Source organism: Telopea speciosissima, chromosome 2, assembly GCF_018873765.1.
Source record: "Telopea speciosissima isolate NSW1024214 ecotype Mountain lineage chromosome 2, Tspe_v1, whole genome shotgun sequence".
Taxonomy (NCBI): domain Eukaryota; kingdom Viridiplantae; phylum Streptophyta; class Magnoliopsida; order Proteales; family Proteaceae; genus Telopea; species Telopea speciosissima.
Window position 1 is genome coordinate 47768003 of NC_057917.1, and position 15550 is coordinate 47783552.

The 15550-nt window shown below is 40.2% G+C and overlaps 1 protein-coding gene across 3 annotated transcripts in view; it reads left to right on the forward strand.

Moving 5' to 3' along the window:
• LOC122650245 (protein LNK2-like) overlaps positions 1-15550 on the forward strand; it is a 51653-nt gene that overhangs the window by 20328 nt on the left and 15775 nt on the right. The window lies entirely within an intron of this gene.

The following is a 15550-nucleotide window of genomic DNA, read 5'->3' on the forward strand; positions in this document are numbered from 1 at the left end:
AGCAACCCCAAAAGAAAATGCCTATCAGGCTCCCACCTGTTAGCCCATACATTGATGTAATAATAAAATAGCAAATCCCCCCTTTTACAACATCAATCTAGATGTAATATCAAGCATCAAAGACCTAGAATATCAAATAGGGATTTGATATAGGATTACCTAACAATGCAATCCAACAAGTAAGAACTCAACAATCTTCCACTGTAGCAGCAACCTTTCTTGCAGCAACCTTCTTCAATTTCGGATCACCATCGGTATACAAGGAAGAATGCAAGGAGAAGGATGCTGCAGCAATAGCAATTTTCTTCTCCTTTCAATATCTTCTTCAAATAATATAATGAAACCCAGATAAACAAACAGTCAACTCATGAATCTGCTGCAATTAAGAGAGCCATTATTCTGCCCGCAGGCTGTCTTCACATTCAACGAATCAAATTAGCAAGCAACTGGAGAAACCACAGCCATGGATCTCTTTAACTTCAGTCTCCTTTCTCAATATATAATAGCAGAAACCCAAAAAAAAAAAAAAAGAGATCCGTGCTCTAATCTTCCTTCTTCAATAAATATGGCAGCAACACTGGTACTATTCAATTTCAATAGCAGCACCCTATCTCATGCAGCTCCATAGCACAATCCTCACAGAAGCTCTCAGATTTCTTCTCTAAAACATCTCTGATTCTTTAACCAAGCTCTCACGATTTTCTGCTTGTATTAGGGAGAGAGTACCACTCTGGAAAATAAGGAAATCGCTGCATGATATTTTGCCTTTCATTGCTCCAACTCATACCATCAAGAGACCCAATTTGATCAATCTTCTTGCCGCAGCCTTCCATCTTGCTTAGGAGTAGAATTCTAAATCTGCCAGAATCTTTGCAACATCATCTTCCTATATCTCACATGGCCTTCATGATGTCCAAGTTTATTCAACAGAATTCCAATCTTCATATCCAATACAAGCACAACTGGTATAAATATATGGGATCCCAATTGAGATTGAAGACATTATTATAACAGCCCAACTGAACAGCAAGGAGAACTCGGATTTTCCATATCTTTTGGTGATTTTTTAAAAATAATTTCCATCTCATGAAGCTGCTGTGATATCTATGTACATAAAAAAAAGCTGTCAACAGTCCACGCATGAAGTATTCTATTAGAAATCAACTGCTATCCACCTGTAGTACATGCTGGCTGACACCTATTAGAACTTTTATTTCTCAACTCGCAATTTAATACCATCTGTCGAACTCAACTTCATGTTAACCAATATTTGAGCTGATGTATTGAATCAGAACCAAAGTGCAGTTGCTGAAATACAAGTACTTCTGTCCACATATGAGCATAGTTGTCATGGCGTCGCCATGGCGACGCCATGGCGTCCTGGCGCTGGAGAGGGCTGCATGGCGACCTACGCCATGGCGACCCTCTTTGATTTCTTCTTCCTGACTCTCTTTCCATCTTCGATTTCTTCTTCCTGTCTTCGATTTCTTCTTCCCTCTTCGATTTCTTCTTTCCCTCTTCAATTTCTTTCGATTTCTTCTTCGATTTCTTCTTCCTGTCTTCTTTCCCTCTTCGATTTCTTTCGATTTCTTCTTTCCCTCTTCGATTTCTTCTTCGATTTCTGAATTTTCTTCTTAAAACTTGAGAAACAATAGAGAAAAAATAAAACATGGCTTGAGTATACATCTATTAACACATTAAAAATAGAGAAAATAAAAAATAAAACATGGTCGACATGCTCGCCATGGCAACGCCATGGCGGGGGACATGTCGATATATCGACGTGACACCCCTCCACCGACTTGGATCGCCGTGACGCCGTGACAACTATGCATATGAGTAACATAGACTCCAATCATAGTAGCAACTTAAATAGTGCGTACCTTGCTGTCCAACATATGGTAAGGTTCCATATCATGCCATGCCTTAATGCTTGATGCTAACCTCATCTACTAAGCCGCTGACTTCATCAATCCCTTTAACATGATTCATGTTGAACCAATGTACACTTGGTCTTCAATTGAACCAGCCCACCTTGAACCATTGAAATTGAGCGCATCAAACCAAAATCAACAGTGGTTGGCAGTAATGACATCCTTTACTTCAGTAGTCCAACAGTAACATAGTATCAAAGCTAGGAGGTTGGGTGTTCAATCCCTGGTAAGTATGAACGGTTTGTGTTATGTGTTGTTGTGCCCCAACACATTGTGCCCCCTTGGTGCACATGCAGAGCCATGTGTCTGTTTGGGCCTGCATGTGCGGGATGTGTGGGTTTTGTTGTGTTGGTATACATTGTTGGGGCCTTTACTCAACAGCTCGAGATTTTGGGATAAGCAATTTTAACAAATAGTATCACAGTTTTTCCAGTAATGCATAAGTTAGTGCCCAGCCCTAGCCAGGTTGGGTCAGCTTGAACCTGAATTCAACATGAATATCCCTTGTATAGTTGTCACGGCGTCTAGGTGACCCAAGGCGTTGGAGGGGTCCTGGACGCAAAGTGACACCAACAAGGCGGCTAAGATGCCCACCTAGGAGACCAAGGCGACAAAGGCATCCAAGGTGTCTAGATGCCTAAGGCATCACCTAGGCAGCGCCTTGACAACTATGATCCCTTGTTTTTCAAATGGGTGTATTTCACATTTAGAATTGTCAATATCAGGAAGAAAAGAAGAAGAAGAACAAGAAGAAACCAGAGAGGAAGAAGATAGGGAGATGTGCAACTTGGTAGTTACACGATATGTGTAATCTCCCTCTAAACTTCAATATATATAATCACTTAAAGGTATAACAGGAAACACAAAAATAAAAAAAAATAAAATAACTTGACCTATTTACCCTTCTCACATATCTCGGTATTAGCTATAGACTCTAATACCGAGACTCATACAATTCAATAACACTCCCCCTCAAGTTGGAGCATAGATGTTAACCATGCCCAACTTGTTACAAATATAATCCACTCGCACTCCCCAAAGACTTTGTGAACATATCTGCAAGTTGTTCTCCTGTACAGACATGACCAGGAGAAATCAACCCTTGTTGTAGCTTCTCCCAAACAAAGTGACAGTTAACTTCAATGTGTTTCGTTCTTTCATGAAACACCGGGTTTGAAGCAATATGGACAGCAACTTGGTTGTCAGTTATCACACCATAGTTTCATTGGAGAATCATCAACAAAGCCAAGTTCAGCTAACAACTGTCTCACCCACATCAATTCACAGGTAGCAAGGGCCATAGTCCTGTACTCTGACTCTGCACTGGAACGAGCAACTACTGTCTGTTTCTTGCTCTTCCAGGACACCAAATTCCCTCCAACAAACGCACAATAACTTGTAGTAGACCTCCTATCAACTGGAGACCCTGCCCAATCAGCATTTGAAAAACCCTCTATCTACCCATGGCCATGATCACTGTAGAGAAGACCACGTCCAGGAGCCTTTTTAAGATAGCGTAAGATATGCATAACAACCTCCCAATAAGATGTCCGAGGGGCAGACAAAAATTGACTCACCACACTAACAGGAAAGGCTATATCAGACCTAATTACTGTTAGGTAATTTAACTTCCCAACTAGCCTCTGATACTTCTCAGGATCAGGCAAGACATCACCATCATCAGCAGTAAGCTTCAAATTGGGATCCATGGGAGTATCTAGAGGATTAGAACCCAACATTCCTGTCTCTGAAAGAAGATCAAGAACATATTTTCGTTGTGAGAGCGAAATTCCTTTCTTCGGCTGAGCAACTTCCACACCCAAAAAATACTTCAACTTTCCCAGATCTTTGGTCTGAAATTTTTGCTGCAAGTGTACCTTCAAACTTTCAATACTAGAAACATCATCTCCTATAATGACTATATCATCTACATAAACCACAAGAAATATTTTTCCCGCACCAGAGTGTCGGAAAAACACAGAATGATCACTACCACACCGTGTCAGCCCAAACTCTAACACAACCTTAGTAAACCTGCCGAACTAAGCCCTAGGGGACTGTTTCAGCCCATACAAAGACTTCTTCAACTTTCACACTAAGCCAGACTCCCTCTGAGCAACAAACCCTGGAGGTTGCTCCATATAAACTTCTTCATTCAAATCCCCATGCAAAAACGCATTCTTGACATCTAGCTGATACAAAGGTCAATGGTAAGTAGCAGTAAGAGAAATCAAAATGCAAACAGAAGTAAGCTTTGCCACAGGAGAAAATGTATCCAAGTAATCAACACCATATATTTGGGCATAGCCCTTGGCCACAAGACGGGCTTCAAACGAGTCAAGGATCCATCAGGGTTCACTTTCACCACATACACCCACCGACAACCAATAACAGATTTACCCGAGGGTAAGGGAACAAGATCTCAAGTCTGATTTTCCTCCAATGCCAACAATTCCTCATTCATAGCAGCCTTCCGACCAGGATTGGACAATGTCTCTGCGACAGACTTAGGAACAAGATGATTTTCAACAGTTTGTAAACAAGAATGAAAGGTGGAAGATAAACTAGCATAGGAAACAAAGTTAGAAAAGGGGTGTTGGGTACAAGCCCGAACACCCTTACGATGAGCAATAGGAATATCAAGATCAGAAGGAGGTTCCAAAGGAGGAGTATTACCTATTACAGGATTTACCGGCGAAGAAGTAGATAGGGCAGAATTCGCAGGAGCAGGGGGAGCCCATACTTTCCATTGGTGGCGTTGAAACACAATAGGTGGAGGTGCCGGTGATGAGGCAGCCTGCGGAACATGGTGAACAATAGACTGAACAACGGAAATGGGGAGATCGTCATCCAAGTCAGACACAGTAAAAGATGAACCATCATAAGGAGTAGGCTTAAAGAAAGAAACAGCAGCGGTAACAAAATATTTCACAACTCAAAAGAATAACAATGATAACCTTTTTGGGTGCAAGAATAACATACACTTGAGAGCCTTAGGATCCAACTTGGAAACACTCGAACGATCATCACGAATAAAACAAACACTTCCAAATACTCATGGTGGTAAAACAAACAATGGTATAGAAGGAAACAACAAAGAAAAGGGAATACCACCACCTAAACCAGAGGAAGGCATGCGATTAATGAGGTAACATGAAGTCAAAACAGCATCAGCCCAAAAGGATTTAACTACTTTCATCTCAAATAAAAGAGAACGAGTGTTGGCAGAATCGTGGGCTAGAAGGAGAGAATGAAAGAATAATAACTTGTATTCATTGATAGGCAAGCCTCTCTATTTACAATAGAGGGGAACAGTACAAAGGGACTGAACTAGGCGTTGTGGGACTAAAACCCACATAGCCAACTATAGACATAATTACCCCTAACTAGCTGACTCTTTAAGAGCAGCCACTTAAACCTAATAACATAGGAATAAAACTACCCCAAAAGGACCAGAATACCCCCACGGTATTCTGGATTACATATTCCAACACTCCCCCTCAAGTTGGATTATACAAATAAGCAAAGAAAGAAGATCTAGCTTGAACTAAAGAAAAAATAACTCCTAATAATGCTAACACTCCCCTTCAAGTTGGCGTTTATAAGGTACTAATGCCCAACTTGAACAAACAAAGGGAAAAAACTAAGTTGTAGCTGAATCCAGCTTGACAGATGAATGCAGCTCCCAAATAAACCTTTAAGAACTTGAAACAAATAGGTCTTCAAAACCTGGGCAGACTTGAGGAGCAAACTTTCACCAATCTTTAACAGCTGTCCAGTGATGAATCTCTGACTGATAATCTTGAAGATAAGCAACTAGGGCAGCAAGCAGATGAATCAAGCAGCAGAAAAGATCAAGCAACAGAAAAAATCAACCCAACTGTAGAACCTCATATAGGTAGGCAATAACTAAACATCTTCAATACTTTAATACTTCAATCTCCCCCTTATGACAAACTCAACCCAATAAAAAAGTAGATACCCATTGGCAATGGTGAAAACTCTGATCTTCTATGTTTTGCACCAAGTGTTCCTGCAAGTTCTGCTTCTACAATGTCTGCAGGTGTACTGTACATAGTCCCCCCCTCACATGTAGTACACGTGGACATAGCAGAGATGATGTAAGAGATAGGGCAAAAGCATAATATTCCAGAATTTTCCAAGAGGTGCTAAGGGTAATGGAAAAGGAAGAAATGGCAAATTAGAGAATACCATTAACTTCCAAAGGGGTTATGGGTATATGCCAAAGGTATGTTTTGGGAGGTGGTGAAGTGAAAAGAGCAATGGGATAATGAACAATGGACAAAAACAATGCAACACAGTAATCTTCAACCTTTTTCAATCAATCAAACTAATTCCAAAACACCAGTCCCCAATGATCAGATCTGAATTATAAAAAAACAGGTTTGATTTTTAGAAGGAGAAGGCACCATTCTTCAAAAACTTGATCGATCTTCACATAAGGAAGAACCAGTGTGCAAAATTCCAAACTATAAACTCCCACATGCTAAATAGAATTGACGAAGATATCTGGACAGCAATGGATGTAAGGAGCTTCAACAAAAAACTTGGATCAGATCTGAATTAGTAAATAAGGCTAGGATCAAGCTCTCAAAGTAAGCCGGATATGAACAAAAAAAGCTTCACATAACTGAATAGGTTCGTAGTTGCAACCAATAACCATGGAACACACTATTGTAATCCCAAATAAGCTGATCTCTAGGGTAGTAGATTCGAGTCTTCAATAATGAAAGAAATTCGATCGCAAATAGTAGGATACTCAGTCTCAATAATAGGACAACAGTAACATGTCAACCAGTCATGCTTACAGAAGCCAATTAATAGAACCAGCAAGGTAGGTAGTAAAGCTCAATAGAACCAGCAAATATAAGATAATCACTCAGTAGATCCAATAGGTAGTTGAAGCAGCCGGCCACATAAGAACAAAGAAAATAGGTTGATAATTGGAAAAATCGAGCCATAAGAATGAACCTGAATTGTTTCCAAAAATAACTGATGAATGATGCTGAAATATGGGTTGAATACTCCTCTAATATGTATAAGACTCTCTTGAAAATATGAGCTTGATAGGAAAACCCTAACCCCAAAATCGATTGTTGTTAGGGTTTTAGAAAACCCTGAAATTGAGATCGATTTAGGGAAAGGGGGCTGTAATTGCTGATGTAGACATGTAATAGATGCTGACCAAGGCTGCTAGAATGGAACCTCCAAGGTGAACAATCAATCTCCAGTAAGAGTAAGACCTGATCTTCAAAGGGGAGAAACTCCAAAAAATCGCAAAAGTAGAGCAGGGAAGCATTACAACACTACACCAGCATAAAGGACCTTCTTCAAGCCTTGAACTGATGAAGGAGAGTTCTCTTTTAGTGTTAGAACCACCTCTAAAGCACTTGAACAGCAGCAAACATCCCTAGCCCAAATCGATTTTTATTAGGGTTTTGGAAAACCCTGAAAAGAAGAGATCGATTGGGGTGGGGGTCTTCAAAAAACTTGGATAGGTGCAATATTGAGGTCGATTGGTCCTTGAAGTGGGAGTAATCAGCCCTCAAAAAATAAGTAAAATCTGAAACCTGAAAGTCAGGGTTTTTGGCAGGTAACCAAATTAGCAAGTTAAGGAATTTTTGTTGTAGAAACAAATCCAGCCATCACAAAGGGTCCAAACTTAGGTCAGGTAGGGCTTGTAGTAATAGGGAATCACCCCCAAAAGATCAGCTGCATCTGAAAAAGGAAACACCAAAATCGATTGGAGTCAGGGTTTTGAAAAACCCTGACAAATTGAGATCGATTAGGGTATGGTGGCTGGAATTAATTAAAGCTTGGAGAAAAAGGAAATAGGGAATGAGGATAATGGCATAGGGTAGAAAGGGGCTGGAGAAGGGTGCATAGCGAGCTCCAATGGTGGAAGGTCAGCCTTCAATAATAATAGAAAGTCGATCTCCAAAAAATTCTGGAAAACCCCAAATTGCAAAGATGATTCCAGCAGTATTTTACTATAAAAAAGTAGATAGAATGGAGGAGGGCAGCAACTAAATCATTGGTCAGGGATTTTACCTCATTAGTGCTGCCCCCTTACAAGGAGAAGAAGAAGAAAACCAGAGAAAGAGAAGCCGAGAGAGAGAGAGAAGAAGGAGAGGTCGATTAGAGAGATGCAATAGGGTTTTTTCTCTTTTTCTAACCGAGATCAAACCAGCTCTGATACCATGTTGGCAGAATCGTGGGCTAGAAGGAGAGAATGAGAGAATAATAACTTGTATTCATTGATCGGCAAGCCCCTCTATTTATAATAGAGGGGAACATTACAAAGGGACTGAACTAGGCGTTGTGGGACTAAAACCCACATAGCCAACTATAGACATAATTACCCCTAACTAGCTGACTCTTTAAGAGTAGCCACTTAAACCTAATAACATAGGAATAAAACTACCCCAAAAGGACCAGAATACCCCCACGGTATTCTGGATTACATATTCCAACAACGAGTAACTTGCATTAAATGTCTATTCTTCCTCTCAGCTACACCATTTTGTTGTGGGGTGTAAGTGCAAGAGGACTGATGAATAATGCCACGTTGAACCATAAATTCTGCACAAGGGGCAGAACAATATTCCTTAGCGTTATTACTACAAAGAATACGCAAAGGAGTCTGAAATTGATTATTTATCTCATTCACAAAAGCACAAAAGATGGAAAATAACTCAGAATGATCTTTCATTAAATAAAGCCAGGTAACTCTGGAGTAGTCATCAACAAAAGTAACAAAGTAATGAAAACCCAAAGTAGAAGTGACAGGACACGGACCCCATACATCTGAATGAACTAAAGAAAATGGTTGGTCAGACTGTTTATTGACTCTAGGAGGGTAACTCACACGATGAAGTTTCCCAAACTGACAGGACTCTCAGTTTAAACAAGAAAGTGACCGAAAACGACTATCCAGAAGCTTTAAACTTGCTAACAAAGGATGACCCAAACGATAATGAATCTGGTGGGGTGACGCCACACCGGTACACTTCATAGATGAAGTGTCCTCAAGTATGTAAAGCCCCCCTCACGACCTCTACCAATCATCTTCTTCGTCGTAAGATCCTGAAATACACAAGAGTCCGAGAAAAAGGTTACAGAACAGTTATAGGATTTGGTAAACCGGTTAACAGATAAAAGATTGAAAGGGAAATCAGGCAAATAGAGAACTGAAGACAAAGATAAAGAAGGTGTAACATGAACAGTACCAGTACTAGTCACGTTAGCTAAGGAACCATTAGCTAAAGTAACATTAGACGAAGATTTTTTGAAGGAAGAAAGAATACCTGAAACACCAGTCATGTGATCCAAAGCCCTTGAATCAATTATCCAGGGACGAGGAGTAGCAGTCAAAATACCGGTAGTAGCATTACCTCTCTGAACAAAGGTGGTGGTTGGAGGCTGGGCTGACTGAGAAATCTGAAACTGGGTGAAACGGGCATATTCCTCATTAGACATCTTCACGGTCTTACCCTCAGGTTGTGGAGATGCAGAAACTGTAGACTCAGTAGTGGTAACAGAATTGGCAAACTGTTGCTGAGATGGTCTGCCATGAAGTTTCCAACAAAAATGTTGGATATGTCCTGGACGACCACAATGGTAACAAGTCCTCACCAAACCCGAACCATCAGTAACACTCTGAGTACCCAAGGTAGGTGGTTTGCTAGAACCAGCCCCACGACCATGACCACCACCACTATTACCATCAACACCAGCCCTACTATTGGGCCCATGGTTGGGAGGAAAAGAAGCCAAAGCTGAATTATCAACAGTAGTAGTGCTCTCATAAGAGACACGTAGAACCCGGGAAAAAGCCTTAGACAATGTGGCTACCTTGTTACCACCAAGAATTTGGGAACATACTGAATCAAACTCCTTCCCAAGTCCTCCTAAAAAACTCATGACAGCAAGTTGCTCCCGTTGACTTTGCATTTGTTCCACATGGACCACATTAGAAGTAATAGGAAGTAAGGAATTTAACTCCTCATACATCCTCTTAAAATCAGCAAAATATTTGGTCAAAGGACGACCCTTTCTATCAACCGTATAGAACTCTTGGGACAAGTCATAAATGCGAGAAAGGTTGATTTGTCCAGAATACAAAACATTAAGATACTCCCACAAGTCCTTAACCGTATAAATGTGTGTCACCAAATCGATAGTTTGGTGCTCCATAGAATTCAGCATTTGTCTCAAGATTCGAGCATCAACTGTATCCCATGATGGGTCATCATCAGGCTTAAGCTTGAACAGGTGATCCTGCTGATCACGTCCCGTCAATACCAACTTAACAATGTTCTTCCATTGATGAAAGTTGGTGAATCCCTCCAATTTCTTTTCAGTGATGCGATTGGAGGAAGAAGAGAAAATTTCAATCACAGACTTGGAACCATCAGCCATAATTCACTATCAAATTGATGAAGTGAAGAAAGAAGAATAAAAATTCTGAAAAATCGAACCTCCAAAAACCCTGACAAAAACCGACTTTGCCAAAAACCCTGACTAAAAATCAATTGCAATAGGAGATGATCCACAACCAAAAATACTGATAAATATCCTTCGGAAGCATACTCCAAAAAATCCAGCCAAGTCAAGAAACAGCCCAAAATCGATCTCAAAACCCTGTGAAAAAATCAAATTTTCTCCCTTGAAAAATCGATGTCAAAACCCTGACAAGTGCTAATGATTCTATGCTTCAGCCTTCAATGCAACCTTCACTCCATCCAATGCGATCAAACACATCCACAAACACAAAAAGAGACCTAGTTCTTAATTTATACCATGAACTAGTCTCTATAAGGTCCCAAAATACAGCATAGGATGCTGCACCCCTTCAAGCAGAAAAATAAGAAACCGCAAGCCTTCAAGCTCCAATACCCACTTCAATCTTTGATCGTAGGCTGTAGAAAAGAGAAGAAGAGATCCACCGAGAGCTGTAACAGTGCCTGTAGCTCTGATACCATGTCAATAATAAGAAGAAAAGAAGAAGAAGAACGAGGAGAAACGAGAGAGGAAGATAGGGAGATGTGCAACTTGGGGGTTACACGATATGTGTATTCTCCCTCTAAACTTCAATATATATAATTACTTAAGGGTATAACAGGAAACACAAAAATAAAGAAATAAAATAACTTGACATATCTATCCTTCTCACATATCTCGGTATTAGCTATAGACTCTAATACTGAGACTCATACAATTCTCGATAACAAGAATTACTTTTAATGTGGAATGGATCTCATAGTTAGCTGAGTCTCTTCCAAACGTATTTAATTGATGGCACTTATTTTATAAACCCCATATACCACATACATCATATACATACATGCATACATGTGTACTTGTATAAACTCAAACTACATGTTGGGATTTCTCAACCGTAGCCTGGTCCAACTACAACAACATAGCCTTATCCCAACTAAATGGGATCGGCTACATGGATCCTTGCTCTCAAATTAGCTCTATTTGATGTAATACGTGATACGAGGTGTGAAAACCGCAACAAATTTAAATTTTTGGAACTTGTGTGATTTCAGGTTCCAGCTCTGAGTCTATGGTTGCTTTGATGCTATGGGCTGCATCGGTTGAGGATACAGATGAATCACTCGACACACCTATGGAAGATTCCAGGGATTCTTCCCAACTTGCCCTTCTGGAGTCAGAGGACCCCAATGGAACCCCGCACCTGAGTTATCTGTGTTTGATCCGCTGCCTGGACAGTATGCAGAATCTCTCCATAAACTAAAACCATTGTAAGTATGAAATTACTTGTATTTTATAAAGTATTGTACGACCAATTAGAGTTATAGGGGTATTTCAGTCAATTTACCTCTGTGGGACCCACATCTCCAGTGGGGAATCTTATTTCCAACATTTACCCGAATCCGGATTACCCCTGATGTTGTATGACATCATTATACAATTAGAGTTAACTAATGAGTACAAAATTTTGTTAAAAATCACATTTAGGAATTTAATTCTAGAAACTGATTTTGGCCTTTTAAAACAAACAGCCCCTAACTTAACCACTACCTACATATATACCATAATTAGTTTTAAGAAACCAATTTATAAAACAGATTTTTACTTTTTAAAGCAAACAACCCTTTACTTAAACACTATCTATATAAACAACCTATTTCACTAGTCCCTTAGCTAAAGGAATCAAAAACTGATTCTGCTAGGAAGGCTTAGAGAAGAGATAGAAACAAAGGAGAAAGGAGAAGAAGAAGAAGGGAAAAGAAGGCTGAAACTTGGGGCTGGTTCTCTCCACCGGAAATTGAAGCTTGGGAGTCCAATTGGTAACCTGGCTGCTTGATTCAAGGCTGCAGTCTACTGATTTCAGGTAAGCCATAAGAACCCTTGCTGTTCCCATCTTCTCTTTCTCTAATTTCAGCCTAGACTATGCCCAAATCTGAAATTCTGCCATTAAAGCTTATGAGTAAAGCTTTAATAACATAAATTCTGCAATTATAACCTGTCCTATGTCAATATGGTTCAGGTATACCTGAAACACCATTGTTGTTTCATTGTTAGACTCTAATTCAGACTCTAATAAACTAGTAATGAACTCTAAAACAGTAAAATTAGGAATTATTGGACAAAATGTCAAATTGGACTTAGATTATGAAATTGGACCCCTAAATTGACCAATGACCCATCTCTGATCTCTTTAACTGAACCTATTTATGGTTCAAACCTGAAATTGGCTGCTAATTTCTTGCTGTCCATCAAATTGCAGCTGAACCCAATTAAATTAAGGAACCCTAAGTTAGAAATTTGGGGTTAATCTCTTTAAACCCTCAAATTAATTGCAATTTTTATAATTAAATCATAATCCCAGGTTGACCCACCTTAGAACAGTGTAAAAATTGAAATTGGTGGCCTGCATGTGAAGATCAGAGTACCTGGGCCAAAAACCCCAATTCTGCCCTCTGAGTCCGATCTAATATTTTTGGACAGAAATGCCCCTTGACCCTTGGTTAGACCTTAGACTGCCTCTTGACCCTAATACTTGATCTTTTCTAATGTTTTAGGACTGTGTTTGGGCTGTATACTCTGTTCTTGTCTATATTGCTGGGATCTTTGGAGGGTAACTGACTTAGTTTAGTCTACAGCTTCAGGTAAGGGGATTTTGACCTTAATTTCGGTGTGTTTGTTCTATTAATTTCTATTTGTTAAATCCTGCCATACCATGCATCATAATAATACTCTGAACATGTAGTTTTATAGCTTTCTTCTTCTTTGCATTAGATGTGCATGTTATTAGGCTGCATTTCCATATTGCATTTGCATTTATTACTTGATTTCTTGGAAGTTATTACGATGATGATGTTGTTAGACAAAATTACTGTATTATCTTATGTTGATTCATATGCCATCATGTTAGTATGCATATGGTTATGATTTATCATGAATCCAGTGCTACGACCCTTACCAACAGTGGTTGAGGTATTGGATAACTTGTGGTAGGTGCGAAGGGTAATACCAGGATGCCATTCACTGTCCCCATGTTAGCGATCTGCTCCGCTATGGGAACAACAGTAGGATTAGTCTTTGGGGGTTTGCTAGGGTCCGATGGTTCATGCCGGAACTGGCGGGTCTTCACCGTAGTAGAATGCTTTCGCTCGGGTGACCGACGGCTGGTTATGATATTCCGGGACCGAGGCTAGTATGCTGCTACAGTAGCACTTATACCTCATGAGACTTAGTATTGCTGTTAGATGCATTCTTAGATTTAGTTCATTCATTATGGACTATTTGTACTTGCTTGTGTGTTTCCCTTACTGGGCTCAGTGGAGCTCACCCCCGTGGTTAACCTTATTTTTCAGATGATATGTCTACTACTGCTTCTGGTGCTTCTGTGGGAGTCTCCTCTACTCAGGACGCGCCTTCAGCTCTCGGGGTTGATACTCCTCTCTTGGTGGAGCACGATGCTTCGTGTTCTTGCGACGACTGTGCCTTCTCCTGAGCACTTAGTATTGCTGTTAGATGCATTCTTAGATTTAGTTCATTCATTATGGACTATTTGTACTTGCTTGTGTGTTTCCCTTACTGGGCTCAGTGGAGCTCACCCCCGTGGTTAACCTTATTTTTCAGATGATATGTCTACTACTGCTTCTAGTGCTTCTGTGGGAGTCTCCTCTACTCAGGACGCGCCTTCAGCTCTCGGGGTTGATACTCTTCTCTTGGTGGAGCACGATGCTTCGTGTTCTTACGACGACTGTGCCTTCTCCTGAGCCGCCTGGCTAACAGGCTACCTCTTTCCTTCCTCTTTTTGTATAAACACTTTTGTATAGACTATTGTATATAAGTCTTTTGGGTTCTTGGGTTACCTTTGAGAACTTACCATGTAATTCAGTTTCACTTAATAAATATACTGCTGTTATCACTAGATCTTCTTTATTTACTGCCTTATTCTTATATTTAATTGTTTCCGCTGCATTTAAATTCTGTATTTGTGAATGAGATTGCGAATAGAGTACAACACTTGCGATCCTGGTGGGTTGGTTGGATGTGAGACACATCCAGTCACACTTGGCCCTTATAAACCGGGCCGGGGTGTGACACGAGGCCTAAGCTAAGCATGTCTTTCCTCACCACTTTTCCTATGGTTATTTTAGGCCTGCCCCTAGCTCTTTTAGTTTCCTCAATTTGAATCAAATCACTCCTCTATACTGGGGCATCCCAAGGCCTCCGTTGAACGTGGCCATGCCACCACAAACGACACTCTCTAAGCTTATCATGAATCAGAGCTACTCCCAATCCAGATCTAATAATGTCATTCTTTACTTTAGCCTTCCTAGTTTTCCTACACATCCATCTCAACATCCTCATCTCCGCTACACATAGTTTATTTATTTGATACTTCTTAATTGCCCAATATTCCGCACCATATATCATAGCCGGTCGTATGATGGTCCTACAAACTTTCCTTTAAGCTTTAAAGGAATATATTGATCACATAACACTCCAGGCGCACCTCTCCACTTTATCCACCCTATTTTAATCGTTTGGGTAACATCATCCTCTATGGCATCTTCTTTGTTTACAATTGAGCCCAAATATCTAAAATAATCACTTTGTGGAACCTCCCTATCATCAATATTCACCACTTCATTATCCGTCCTAGTGTGGCTAAAGTTACACACCATATATTTCGTCTTAGTTCTACTTGTCTTAAGACCTTTTGTTCTAAGGTTGATCTCCTTAGCTCCAACTTGGCGTTAATCCTTGCTTTTGTCTGATCCACCAAAACAATGTCATCTGCAAAAAGCATTAACCAAGGAACCTCATCTTGTATGCCTTTGGTTAAGTCATTTGTGATAAGTGCAAACATAAGGGTTTAAGGATGATCCTTGATGTAACCCAATTGTAATTGGGAATTCACTACCTTGACCCCCCACGACGCTAGTCACCACACCATCATACATATCTTTAATTATGTCCACATATTTACATGACACCCTTCTCTTCTCTAGTATATTCCAGATTAACTCTCTGGGGACTCTGTCGTATGCTTTTTAGGTCAATAAAGACTGTAGGGAGATCCCTCTTGCCCTCTCTATATCTTT